Source organism: Engraulis encrasicolus, chromosome 8 (genome assembly GCF_034702125.1).
Source record: "Engraulis encrasicolus isolate BLACKSEA-1 chromosome 8, IST_EnEncr_1.0, whole genome shotgun sequence".
Lineage (NCBI taxonomy): Eukaryota > Metazoa > Chordata > Actinopteri > Clupeiformes > Engraulidae > Engraulis > Engraulis encrasicolus.
The window spans coordinates 6,105,246-6,118,827 of record NC_085864.1 but is presented as its reverse complement, the minus strand read 5'-3'; the positions used below and the strand labels follow the sequence as shown (position 1 = coordinate 6,118,827).

The 13,582-nt window shown below is 40.6% G+C and overlaps 1 long non-coding RNA gene across 1 annotated transcript; it reads right to left on the bottom strand.

The window, feature by feature from the left end:
• Positions 1 to 9,474: 9,474 nt before the first annotated feature.
• LOC134453471 (uncharacterized) lies at positions 9,475 to 12,487 on the bottom strand. Its single transcript, XR_010035618.1, has 3 exons — positions 12,037 to 12,487; positions 10,984 to 11,143; positions 9,475 to 10,890 (listed from the first exon to the last, which is right to left on the bottom strand). It is a non-coding gene; the product is annotated as an uncharacterized LOC134453471 (long non-coding RNA).
• Between the last annotated feature and the right edge of the window lie 1,095 nt (positions 12,488 to 13,582).

Below are 13,582 nucleotides of genomic sequence, written 5' to 3'. Positions count from 1 at the left end.
ATATTTTCATTCACTTATAGATTGGTCAAATGTATCTCTTCTTGTTAGTCCTATCTAAGTCTTGAATTAACATTGAAACATTTCCTGTGTATTGTTTTTTGTTATGAAAAAACTCTTCAGAGAGGACAGCTCTTAGCAAACATTGACACGTGGCAATGTTCTGTGTCCCCTCAGTAACATAACATTTATTGTCACATATTATTTATTGTTATTTCTGTCTATTGGGCCAAGCAAACAAACACACAAACAATGAGCTCATCTCCTTACTGATGTTTTTTTTCTGAAATGACATAAAAGCTGCAAGATTAGCGCCAACTGACTGATATAGTGACAAGAAATCCCATTTCCATGGGAACTTAAATCTCTCTGATGTTGTTTTGCCTTCCAATCATCGTTGCTTATAACTATTTCATTTGATCAATTTATAACCCCTTGAAAATGTGAAAATATTGTTCTTATTTTGAAACAGTAAAACTGTATAAAAGTAGAGATGCTTTGTTTGTCTTTTCATACTCTTGATAGCAACCATAAATCAACCTCATCTGAACTACGAGCCGAGCCGACATCTGTTATCCCAGATATCATTGACAGCCATCTGCAGCCATGAGAATGTCTTTCACAAGTTTCATACTGGTAGTCAGTCCTTGGTACTGAGGGAGGGACAGACGGTGGGAAGGAATTTGATCACAGCTGGATACGTATTCTTTTTTTTTGCTTAACAACAACATATACCAGCAATGACTTTTAAGGCCAAGTTAAATTATATTGCCCTTTTTTGCCTAAATTCTATATTTTCTCATACAACAGAGTATAAGTCTGTATCACACATCAGGAAGAGAAAAACATCTCAAAATTCGGTTTTGCACTGGTCACGAGATGTGTATGTAGCATTCATTCTAACATACCGGTAACTGCATTTTTTGGACAGAAAAAGAAAAAACATGTTTTCTGTTGTTGTTTGGTTTGTCATCTCTGCATCTGCATCCACCACGTGGCTTGCACACCTGCGAGGTCATGTGACTGCATTCCCATGCCGACACCAAAGATGGTGGAAGTACATGCCAAAATTAATCATGACGACCCACTTCGTGGAAACAAGTTAATGACAAACACCTGTCCTGCACGTATCCTGGAAAAGACACCCCCTTTGCTCCCACAGACATGAACTACTGTATCTTGGCAACGCTACTATTCTCTTGCAGCCCACCTGCCAGCACGTAGCTGCCAGCACTTTTTTCCCGAGCTTCTCCCTCCCGTATTTTACATCATTCGATCTTTTCTGTAATTTCTCACCCCCCCCACACACAATTTGTCTCGCCTCCTCCAAAAAATCTGAGATGGGACGGGTTGGGGTGGCTGATAGCTTGTTAATGTTCTATAGGGTCTGGATGGCATGATGTGTTTGTGTGTGTGTGTGTGTGTGTGTGTGTGTGTGTGTGTGTGTGTGTGTGTGTGCTAAGGTATTTAAAAAAATTAACCCCAGTAAGCATCTGCACTGTTGTTCGATAGATTTCCTGCACTTGTATGTATGTGCTAGTGATGCTGGCTATGATTATGTCCTTGATTGTAAGTCACTTTGGTTAAAAAGCATCTGCCAGATGTAATGCACTGATTCTTGAAAGTTTGGCAAAAACATGTCCCTGCAGTAAAATATTAATTCTGTTGGAAATCAACTAAATTTTCACAAACAAAATGAACCCAGGTAATGGCCAAGGGGTCTGTCACACGAATACACAGTTGTTTGAAATATTTAAGTGTAATTTTATTACTTTTCATGGCTATAAACCTGTCCACACCCTGTAAAAACGCCTGTCCCAAGGACTGGCATCATCATTTCAATTGACTTAAAATACAAAAATCACTAACAGAATTGAACAATATCACCATGATGTGGAAGACCATATTAAAGTGGTTCTACAGATGTGCACATAGTGGATGTAAAACAATATTTACTATTATTTACTGATTGCTCAAAATGTGTCCAGCATATTGGTCACCACCGTCAGATTTTTTCTAAAAGACAATAAAATCAGTTATGCACAAGGTAATTTTCATTACTGAGGACCCCTTTTCAAACCTTTAGCTCTACTGCCTACTTCACCATCACTGAAGCTCCTGTAAGTTTATTATTTTGTCCTCAATTTGTTAATTTGTTTGGACACTGGTACTGTCCCAACCATAAACTGTCAACACCGTCGGGGGTTTTAATAGTATTGTATTACATTAATGTTAATAAATATAATTTTTTTCAGAAAAGGTATGAAGCACCCAAGAAACAGAGCGAAAATGAAATGGCTAATGTGAACAGACAATGCATAATATTTAAAAGAGTGTTTTTTTGTCTCACACCGTCAGATGTCACCACCATCAGATTTTGTTCTGCTCATCATGTTGTTCCATATTTTACTAAATTCTGCTGGTTAATGAAACATTACTAGGCATGTTAGTAATAATTGTGATCCAAAATGATACTCTAGCCACCACTGAGGTGCATTTGGAGGTTTTTTTTTGTCAGAAAACCTGACGGTGGTGACATCTGATGGAGTTCACCAAAAAACACATGTTTTACGTGTTTTTGACATGTTTTAAGAATATGCATACAATAAGTATCTACAGTTATGTTGAATTGTTAAAGTAATTCACTTTAATACAGTAAACATGTGTTTTTACTTCTAATTCTGTCTGCCGCTGTTGACAAAACAAGAAAGAGCCCATTTTATGAAAAATGTTAAACATGGGGAGCTTGGCCAATGCATTCCCTGCACAGCCAAGACCTACATCTATGATTATACACCTCTATATTTTGGATTTGAACAACTTAAAAGCTGTTTTTACCACATTTTCAACAACCAGTGGCTTACTTCCTAGATATTCTAACTAATGAAGTAAAAACACATGCTCATACTGTGCACACACAAAAATAAAGTGTTTATGCAAGATGCCATTGACTTGAGAGGGCTATTTATTTTGCTAAATGCAGGTACTAATTAGGCCACTTTCACCACTCTCAGATTACTGTCACCACCGTCAGTTCTTAAGTCACCACCGTAAGAAGGAGTTTTGGACATTTTAAAGGAATGTGCTTACAACATTTTCCTTAGGAGTTGTTGAAATATCAAAGTAATAGCCAATTTAAGCCTACACGAATATTTGTGAAATTACAAAAAAATGTTTGTTGTATTTAGGCGTTAAGTAAGCATCGTATGACGGTACATATTTTAAAATTAGAACACATGAAACAGTATTAAAATAGAACAAAAGTGAATTTTCAACATTTAAAGGCATATGTGTGAACCAAAAAATACACATAATCACTTAAAAACTCCAGATACATATGCAACCAAATCAATACAATTTTAATAACTTTTAATTGTGTCTGACGGTGTTGACAAAAAACAAGGTATGATCGGAGAAAAGCCTGATTTCTGAAAAAAATACATAATGGGGAGATTGGCCTTGTGCATTTCTGAAAAGCCAAGACCTTAGTCTACGAGGATATACCATATCATTTTGTAATTCACTTTGTTTTTTTCTGTCAACATTACAACCTGTTTTAGCCACTTTCTCAAGAATCAGTGAATGTTATGCTATGTAATGCTTTGCTTATGGATACGAAGTGTCTGTGTGTTAGCCTACACCTAGAGAGCATGTGACTGGCTGACTGCATGCCCATAGGTTGTGTGGGCAGGTGGCCAGGTGTCTGGTGGTTAGAGGATGACATTTTTCAAGAATTCCTGGATTCCTGGATCCTGGGTCCCGTGGGTTCCGCAGGATTTTTTAAAAGATTTTAAAGATTTTTAAAGATGAACGGGAGGGGCCAGGAGCGGGAATACAGATGAATGGGAGTGGACAGGAGCGGGAATAAAAATGAACGAAAATGAATGATTTTGAGTGGGAGTGGGCGGGATTGGGAGACATTCTTACAGGAGTGGACAGGATGGGATTTGTTTCTTTTACTTCAGCCCAAGATGGGACGGGAAGGGATTTTTTCTCTGGAACCAGGATGGGACGGGCGTGAAAATCCACTCCTCCTCCACACCACCGCTCTACTGTTGGTGTTGCATCACTGACGCTCAGTGGTGATAACAGACAGCCATCTTCTCTCGCTGTGTGAAGCTCAGACAGATATATCACCTCTGATGCCTGCAGTCCCGACACACCAGCACCCCCGCACACCTCTCCACTCCTCTATTCTCCTCTCCTCTCTTCACTCCTCATCCCCTCCTTTCCTCTCCTCTCCTGCCCCCTTCTTGTTTTCCCGTTCCCTCCTCTCCTCTTACATTCCCTCCCAACCTCCACTCTTCTTTTCTCTCATCTTCTTTTCCCTTCCTTCCCCATCCTTTTCACGACCAATTCCCCGCAGTCCCCTCATATTTACTCCTCTCCTCCTCCCTCTCCATCCTCTACTCTCCCCATCTGCTCCACTCCTCTATTCTCTTCCCCTCTCTTCGCTCCTCATCCCCTCCTCTCCTCTCCTCCACTCCCCATGTCCATCCTCTACTCTCCTTTCCTCTTCACTTCTCTTTTCTCCTCTCCCTATTCTCCACCCTCCTCTCCTCTCCCCTCCTCTCCCCTCCTCTCCTCTCCATAATCTCTCCTCTCCATATCCCTGGCTCTCCTCTCCTCTTCCTCCTTCTTACAGTCCTCTTCCCTTATCGGTTCCACTCTTCTTGACTCGTAAATAGCGCTGACTGACAAGGTTGTGCCTGGGGGAGACTGAGGAGGAATTTGGCCATTTGTGCTGGCATGTTGCATCAAACTGACTGTGTCTCTCTCCTACATCTCCTTCTCTCTCTCTCTCTCTCTCTCTCTCTCTCTCTCTCTCTCTCTCTCTCTCTCTCTCTCTCTCTCTCTCTCTCTCTCCCTCCCTCCCTCCCTCCTCTGGTCAGGTGCTAAGTTGTTGACTCTGACCCCTTGAGCTGCATTACATAGCGGCTGCAATGAGCTCTGGACACCAGTAAATATATACGGTAGTATAGATCTCTCCAGATAAAGACAGAAGACTGCACAAAGTCAACTCACTGTAACACTGCAATCAAAAGTCAGTGTAAAATTCTGCTGGTGGCCAGTGTAATTTCAACTCTGCAGAGGTTATATATTATATCAAGGCATTATTGTCACATGCTTTTGATCGTGAAGCCTTTTTAGACCACATGGACCACAGTACATTGTGACAAAAAAATCCAAAAAAGAAGGGTATTTTTTTGTACAGTGGGGCAAATGGGCAGGTGCTTTGGCACCACCTCGTCCTTATCTGTGCATGTCTATGGAGCTAAGCATGTTAAGGGGTGGCTGCAATGGGTCTGTGGCTGCCAAGTCTTGGGATCCATGGAAGATTATGGCCTATATTTATCAACGCAGTATAGGCCTACAATACTGTATTGCTATCCAAGCCCACTTTGCCAAGGGCAAGGGCCCTTACGTGCTCTGAGAGAGGGTTTGAGACGTGGATATGCCCCTCCTCCCCCATTCTTATTGGGAGTTTAGCCCCTGACATTAGTTTAAAGTGCAATCTTGACATAATATGGGATCATTAATATCTAGATTAAGTGTTTTACCGTATCTATGTAGTGTGGAGGCTTGGACTTCAGGGCCCCATTGACTCTTGGGCCCCTGGGCCTGGGCCCGGTAGGCCCGTGCAGTAATCCGCCCTTGCTGGTGGGGGCCTGTGGGCGTTAAGCTGTTGCTTCCCTTGCCTTGGCCCCTCTCCTGGTCTCTCGTCTCGTCTGTACAAGATGCCTGACACGGCTCAGCCCTCTCTCCCCGCCATTGACCTCCATGGTGTTGGCGACCCAAGTACTTAATGCACTATACAGGATTTATGTGCTCTAACACTGTTGGGTAATATAGGTAACATTGGACATGTGCTATTCTCTAGTACTGTAAATATCCCATTCACGATTTATCCAATGGTTTGCGGAATAATGCTTCCAAAGTGGGAGTGGGAGTTAATGGATGTGTTTTTAAAACATGAAGTCATAGATATGGGCCATAAATTCCGTTTTTTTCTCAGGTTACATGGGTATAAATTCTGCCGTGGCTTTCCATGAGACTATAATATCGTCCCAGGTGAGATGTTTTTTTTTCTAGTTTTCTCTTCTTTTTCCTTTGCGTTGTATTGAGAACCTCTGTAAAAAATAAATAAATAAATAAAAAGACAGCTCGGGGGCGGTATGTCTAATTTCTCCCCTCCCTGCCTCCCCTGTTTTGATGAGTGCCTTCAGGCGAGGGTGTTAGTTGTAATGGACCCAATTTGCAAACTTTTCTTTTTCCTCAGCAGTCAAAGTTAAAGAGGAGAGAGAGAGAGAGTGTGTGTGTTTGAGAGAGAGAGCGAGAGAGAGAGAGAGAGAGAAAGAGAGAAAAAGAGAAAGAGAGAGAGATTGAGATAGAGAGAGACAGAGAGAGAGAGAGTGGGGGGGAGACCTTTAAGAGCAGCAAAATCAACTGAACATTTACCAGAACACCAGTCTTGGCTGTGAGCACAGTCATCATGTCAAAGCACGTTATATTGCAACCTTTAATTAGCAAAGAAGACAAGTCAGCCACTGTAATCTGTTTTTTTCCATCAATAATCCCAGCCTGGTGCTTTATGTACAGGTTGTAAGGTTATGCTTAGTGGCGTAAGAATATTGTACGTAGCCATAATTCCAAAACCACTCAGCTATTTTTGGACAAAGGTTTGTGCGTGCGTGCACTGTGTGTGCACTGTGTGTGTGTGTGTGTGTGTGTGTGTGTGTGTGTGTGTCTATTAGAGAGGTCTATTATCAGTGATGGATCTGATTACTGGGAGCTGGCATGTCCTTTCAGGCTGTGTTGAGAGGGGAGGAGGTGTGTGTGTGGGGGATGGGGGGTACTGTACTGTAATTGCCTTACATGGCCCCTTCAGCTTGGGATGTCTACTACAGTCCTGTTGTCCCCTATGTCATGTGCTTTGGTCCAATCTATTCAAAGCATGAATATGAAACAACATATTGCACTTTTGGAAACACTTTACTTGACACTGGCATCATAACAGTGTCATAAAATTGTCATAACAGAGTCATAACACATTATGTCCACATAATAACATTTTATGACTGTTGCCATTTAGTGACATTCGGTTATGGTAAAGACAACCCCAACAATGTTCACTTTTCCTGGCCATAAAATGTTTATGACATTGACATCATGTTTATGACTCATCTATGACTGTGTCATGACACTATGACACTGTTTTGAAGTGTAACTGAACTTTCTGTAATAATTGCATTTAAAAAACGATTTGAGTGGGAGTGAAGTTGTTTGTAAATGTAGGCTATATGTAATGTAGTGAATGCAGGGAAGCCGACCAGGGAGTACAAAGGAGGTCTGTTGCATCAGTCCCAGTGAGAGGAGGGGCCCTGAATTTGGCCCTCATTGCATTGTATGTGCTGACGGAGGGTAAGGGTGGGTATTGGCAAGGGGTTAAAGATTCGATATGCATCATGCCACAAGGCAATACTGTCATGATGCATTGAGATACGTGTATTATTGCGATGCATTGCAGTATTTACTCCATTCATTTTCTTTTTTCACACTTGCTAACATTCTACAATAAATGAATTAACTGTAATTAAACAAAATAAATGGGCTGCAAAAGGCTACATATCATTTTTAAAAATTATAAAATTAACAATGATGATGATGATTTGAAGCTTTGAAGCAATATCATGTCATACTGTATCATGTGGTTGTTATTTAACATTGAAAGGACATATCTCTAAACTGCCTCCTTGCATCGCGCTACAGTATTGTATCTGTGCGTACAGGTTTCACGGTTAACACGATTTGGTACCATACCGTAACAGCCGTAACAGAGGGGCCTCATCAGATGATTTTGTCCCAGGCCCAATCAAGGCTGTCGGCAGCCCTGATTGTACAAACCCCAACTCCGATGAAGTTGGGACGTTTGGTAAACAGTGAATAAAATCAAAATGCTATCATTTTCAAAACATTCAATCTATTCATTAGATGGAGAATAGTGAAAAGACAACATATTAAGTGTTAAAACTGAGAAAAAATATTGTTTTGGGGGACATATGTACTCATTTCTAATTTGATAAATCCAACACGTCTCAAAAGAGTTGGGACGGGGACAATAAATGGCAGCAAATGTCGAGGAAGACTAAAAACAAAACAAAAGACAACACTTAACAGTTAAATACATTAACCGATGAGATGATTTTATATAAAAAACAGTGTTAATTCCTATCTTGGACATGATTTCACCAGCTTAAATGGTGGGTGTATTCCTTGTCATGTTTTGCAATGTTTTCCTTTCTGTAGTGCTTACAGTGTGACAGGTCTTGACCAAAAACCCACCATTTTATCACCTGCTGGTCCTTATGATGGAGCCAAACTGTTAAAACATAGTAGATAATGCAATTTGACCTTACTATGTGGCAGTACTCGAAGATCTCCCTTCAAAATATAATGCATGAGTGGCTTTTCATGCTGTTTAAAACCCATTTATACCATTCAGCACTGTATTTAACTCTACAGATGAGTGAGAACATCTTAACCAATGCACTACTGCACCCGCATGCCATCATGGAGGCTGACTTTTGAAGCTAGCACTAACACAAGTTGGATGGTCCATTTTTACTGTAGCACAGGATGTGCAATGCTCTATTATTGTCAAAAAGAATGGACTTCTACAACTTCTGCTGACTTCTGTAAGCAAAGGACAGTTTCCCATGTCTTCTGGGTCTATTTCAAGTGAGCTCAGGTGCTTAGGAGAATGTCACACCCCTGTATCATTTTCATGCATTAAGCATTCTTAATATGGTAAATTTTCAATAGCTCTAGCACTCCAGGAATTAGAGTGAGACTACAGCCAATATATATTTCATGATGTCATGAACCTACACTGTAAAAAGAGATCTATAGGATTTACTCAATTTAATTGGTGTAAGGATTTCCACAGTCCTAAATAGAGTATTACGTACCCCTACATATTCAGTTAAGATTAACCAATTCCAGAAGTTCTGTTATACTGACCACATCAAAGTAAAAAATACTGGTAAAAATGGGGTAACATTTACTCATTTCAGGTAGCTTTTTATCACCACTTGTTACTGTTAAAAATTGGTTAAAATTTACTCATTTCATGTTGCTTTTTATTAACACCTATTACTGATAAAAATGGGTTAACGTTTACTCATTTCAGGTAGCTTTTTATTACCACTTGTTACTGTTAAAAATTGGTTAAAATTTACTCATTTCATGTAGCTTTTTATTAACACCTATTACTGATAAAAATGGGTTAACATTTACTCATTTCATGGAGCCTTTTAGTATTACTGCTTATTTATCAACTGTTAATTATTCTGATTACTTTATTGCTGTGTTATTCTTATTCCTATTAACCAGAGGTGAAAAGAGTACTAAAATATTTTACTCTGAGTAAAATATTTTAGTACTCTTTTCACCTCTGGTTAATAGGAATAAGAAAAACACAACAATAAAGTAATCAGAATAATTACTCTGTTGAAATTGTACTCAATCACAAGTAAATGTACCATTGAAAGAATCTACTTAGGTAAAAATAAAAAGTATATCATTTAAAATTAAAATAAACTTTGAGAAAAACTAAAAAGTTACTTTTTAACAATCAGTGTTTTCTGCCTCTACTGTGTTGTGCAAACGTCCACCAGGGAAATTACAATTACAACAAACCTGTGCATATCAACCAAGATGTTTTATTTAAAGGGATATCGCCAACAGGAAAATGTGAAAAATGAGCAGATACACAATGTTTCAGTTTATCTCACAAAAAGTAAACAAATATAAACAACAGGACCATTTAATTCACGAGTTTGCCCTGGAGTATGGTAACCATAGTCAATAGGCATAATTCGATGTTAGCTGGCCTCTGTCCTGGGACCCTGCGGAGATCATGCGGCACGAGATCCGCTTCCACTCCATAAGTGTAGGGGACATGTAGCTGGGTGATCCAGTGAGATGAGGGAGTAGGGGGAGGTGCTGGGACAATTAGGATAGCCTTTGCGCATGACAGGGGGAGGAGGGAAGGAGGGATTTAAATTTACGCGAAGGCGGAAGCTAGACATGGCAACTGTCAATAACTCTCAGACTTCCTCCAGAACTAGGTTTATATAAACAATATGTAGAATTTGTAGCAGTTTTTGACAGAAATAGTCAAATTTTGTTCCGTTTTCACTTTGTTACTGATAAAGGCACATCAGTGTATACTCTTCTACCATTAAACTGCACACATAAAAAGGATACCAGTTTCTTTTAAAAAAAGGATATCAGTTCCAGTCTATTTGGTGTCCAGGACAACAGTTTCAAACAAACAGGCTGCTCTACTTTTCAAAGACTAAATCCAAGAATACTCAGAATTCGGTTTACTCTTTGAGGAAGACATACAGCAGTGAAACATCAGAGTCCAACCATACTGATAACATTGCAAAGATCTCCTACTTATTACAAAATCACTTGTTTAGTGGTAAATAGTTGGGATACGGGACAATTAACCGGTCTGGCCACTCAGAGAAACCATTAGCAATTACAGCATACTGTATACTGGAGAGGCCAGTAGAGCTGCAAACTGGCTCACAGACACCGGAGGTGCTGTGGACGTTGAAGGCACGGTGGATGGTGGCAGGGATGACCCAGGTGCTGCAGGCACAGTGATGGCTGGCAGCATGGTGGGGAGTGGCACGGATGACCCAGGCGCTGCAGGCACGGTGATGGCTGGCGGCACGGATGACCCAAAAGGTGGATGGTGGCAGGGACAACCCAGAGCATGGCAGTATGGTGGAAAGAGCTGCTGCAACGAGTGGAGGGACTTCAGGGATGGGCACAGTGAAGTCCTCAACCTTTTCATGATTGTCCTCCACTGTGATGACCCTTTAACAATAACACGTACTGATTACTACATATGCGAGTGAAATACAGTATGCCAAAAAGAGTAAAAAGATAATGGACAGAAAAACAACGTACAGTGCCTGTATTTATATGGCCAGTATCTCCTCTCGTTCCTCTTCAGGACCATCATCTCAGGTGTGACCACAGAACACTGTCGCCTTCTTTCATCAGGCTGCCCTTCTCCCGCTCCTGGGTCTTCTCAATGTTGTCAGTTGTCACGCACCTGAACACAACCCTGTGACAAGATACACTATTAAGAAAACTCATTGGTTAAACTTTTTTCTTTAAAGGTACATTCTATGGTCTGTTTTGGTCATCTGTCTAGAGCTGAAAAAGTAAAGGGGTTGAGTTATTAGTAACAGTTGTGACCAATCCACAGTGTATTTGCCCTCTACACAGCTCTTGACAGCTTCACATAGAAGTTAAGTCATCAGACTGCTCACGCATTGTTGACTCAAACACACACAGAGACAGTGCAGACCCTAAAGAGAGAAGACCTGCCGTCCTTTTTTTAAATAGAGACCCTAAAAAGAACACTTGTTACGCTATTCTACGGGAATAGGCTGTTTCAGAACATAAGAGTTTGTTTCAAGAAATTTAAGAACGACCGGACTGAGGCCACCATAAGGAATGAGCGGTGCCCACTTCATATCTGAAGTTAACGTGACCATCCATTTGCTTATTTCAGAAATAACACCTGGCTAGTTTCTTTACAAATGTGCATACATGGTCCATTGTGCTCCAACAATGAGAGCGCAGATGTCACATCTGTATGCAAACAGTAAAGGGATCTATTGACCTCAAAGGTGCACTGTGAAATGTATTTGGCAGTCTCGTTCCATAATTCATGCGGCCCAGTCATAAATCTTTTTCACTGATTCTTACCACCACCATCAAATTCAAAATATTCTCTATGACTGTGCAAATTGCAATATTAGTTATAATAGTACTAACTGTAAATATGAGTTTATTATTTAGTTGCAAAATCTACTCTGCCACCATCCTACACAGTGCACAGTGCAACAAAGACAGCAAGCCTGAGTGAGTGAAAATGGCTATTCATAAACAAATAACATGACAGTGTTATGGCCTTTAAGTCTGTTTATTTTTCTTCAGTCGGCGACTTACCCTGTTCCAGAATGACTTCAGGACAACCATGCATATAAAAGATGCAACACCACTGCCTGAAACATATTAAAAGCACATAACAATTAAGTTACAAGTCATTCTTGGTCATTAATATGACTTGCCACACACCACATAGGCTGTAGCTTACATGAGAGGTAAGCAGTTACCGCCTTTTCTCAACTCCTGCAGTAGGCAGAAGCAGAACACCTTCATTATGCACAAAACATTGTGAATAATTTGACATGGATAAAGTTTAAGAAGTTGTACTTTTACACTCGATTATTATGTAAACATTTCTACTCCTTGCAATTGCTATCCGTTTTGAAGCATTTGTTTCACTTTTTATACTAGTTGTGAAAATATAGGCTACCGGTCTCTTTTCGTTGGACTGCCCTTCCTAATGTCAAACGTCATCACTTCGGTACAACTGAAGTGTGTGCGAACTGCGGAGACCAGCGAGAGAGAGAGAGAGAGAGAGAGAGAGAGAGAGAGAGAGAAGGGCTGTGCTTATGGAACCTGCGTGTCTGTTCATAGCGAGTCCTTCGACTATGAAAGCAACTATCAAACTATCGTTGTCAAAACTAACCCTGAGATTGAGTTTGCAACGTCCAACAAAAAATAACTGACTTCATGTTAGGTGATGTTATGACCGTGGATGAGCACATTGGGAGGTCCTTCGCCAAAAACCTCCTCTCACCACTACTCAGAGGGGGCGTGTTGGTCTACATAGGACTACTTACTATGATACATTTACAACAAACTAATCAATGTCTCCTCGCAATGTTAACGGATGGATCCTTTGTTAGCGTTTATGCTCAGCAGGATTTAGCATGTCTAGGGTAGCGTTGTTTAAAAAGTTATTTGATGATCGATTCCTCTCGCTCCCCCTCTCCCTCCCAGTAACACAGGCAGGCACCCGGCATGCACACACCGTCTGTCTCGCTCCCCATCTTCAAACTGTCATTCAAACTAAGAATGTCTACGATTATGATTAATAATACAAAAAAGTCTTTAGTTGACTCGGCACGGAGGCATCCCAGAATGATGACTGTTTACGCACACTGCTTTGACAGTTGATATGAAGCATTTCGTCGCGCATTTCATTGATTTGAAAACTTGGTGACCATAGGAATTTACACATTTTTAAAACAACATTCAAAGAGGACAATTTGCGACGGCCATGTGGAGAATGAAATAGTGAAGTAATGTGCCGTTCGTAGTCTGTCTACGAGCACAGTCCTTTAGGTGCATGTAACTTGTAAGATTATCACACTACAGCCTTGTGTGAAAGCAAAAAAGGAGGCTATCTTGTAGAATTTTCTCCTCCGTGCTATATTTGTAGAACGACACACGAGGTCAGGTCCCCACCAGCAGCCAGTCCCAGTCTGCGCGCCAAAACTAGCCAACAAGGCAACATTTGAGAATGGAAAAAAAAGACTTGGCGCAGTGGGTTTCATTCTAGGCCTACAACATTCTGAAATTGGTAGTGCTATCCGTTCATCTTTAACACAGGGCATACTTGTTGCCTTCTCCAAACGAAGTTTGA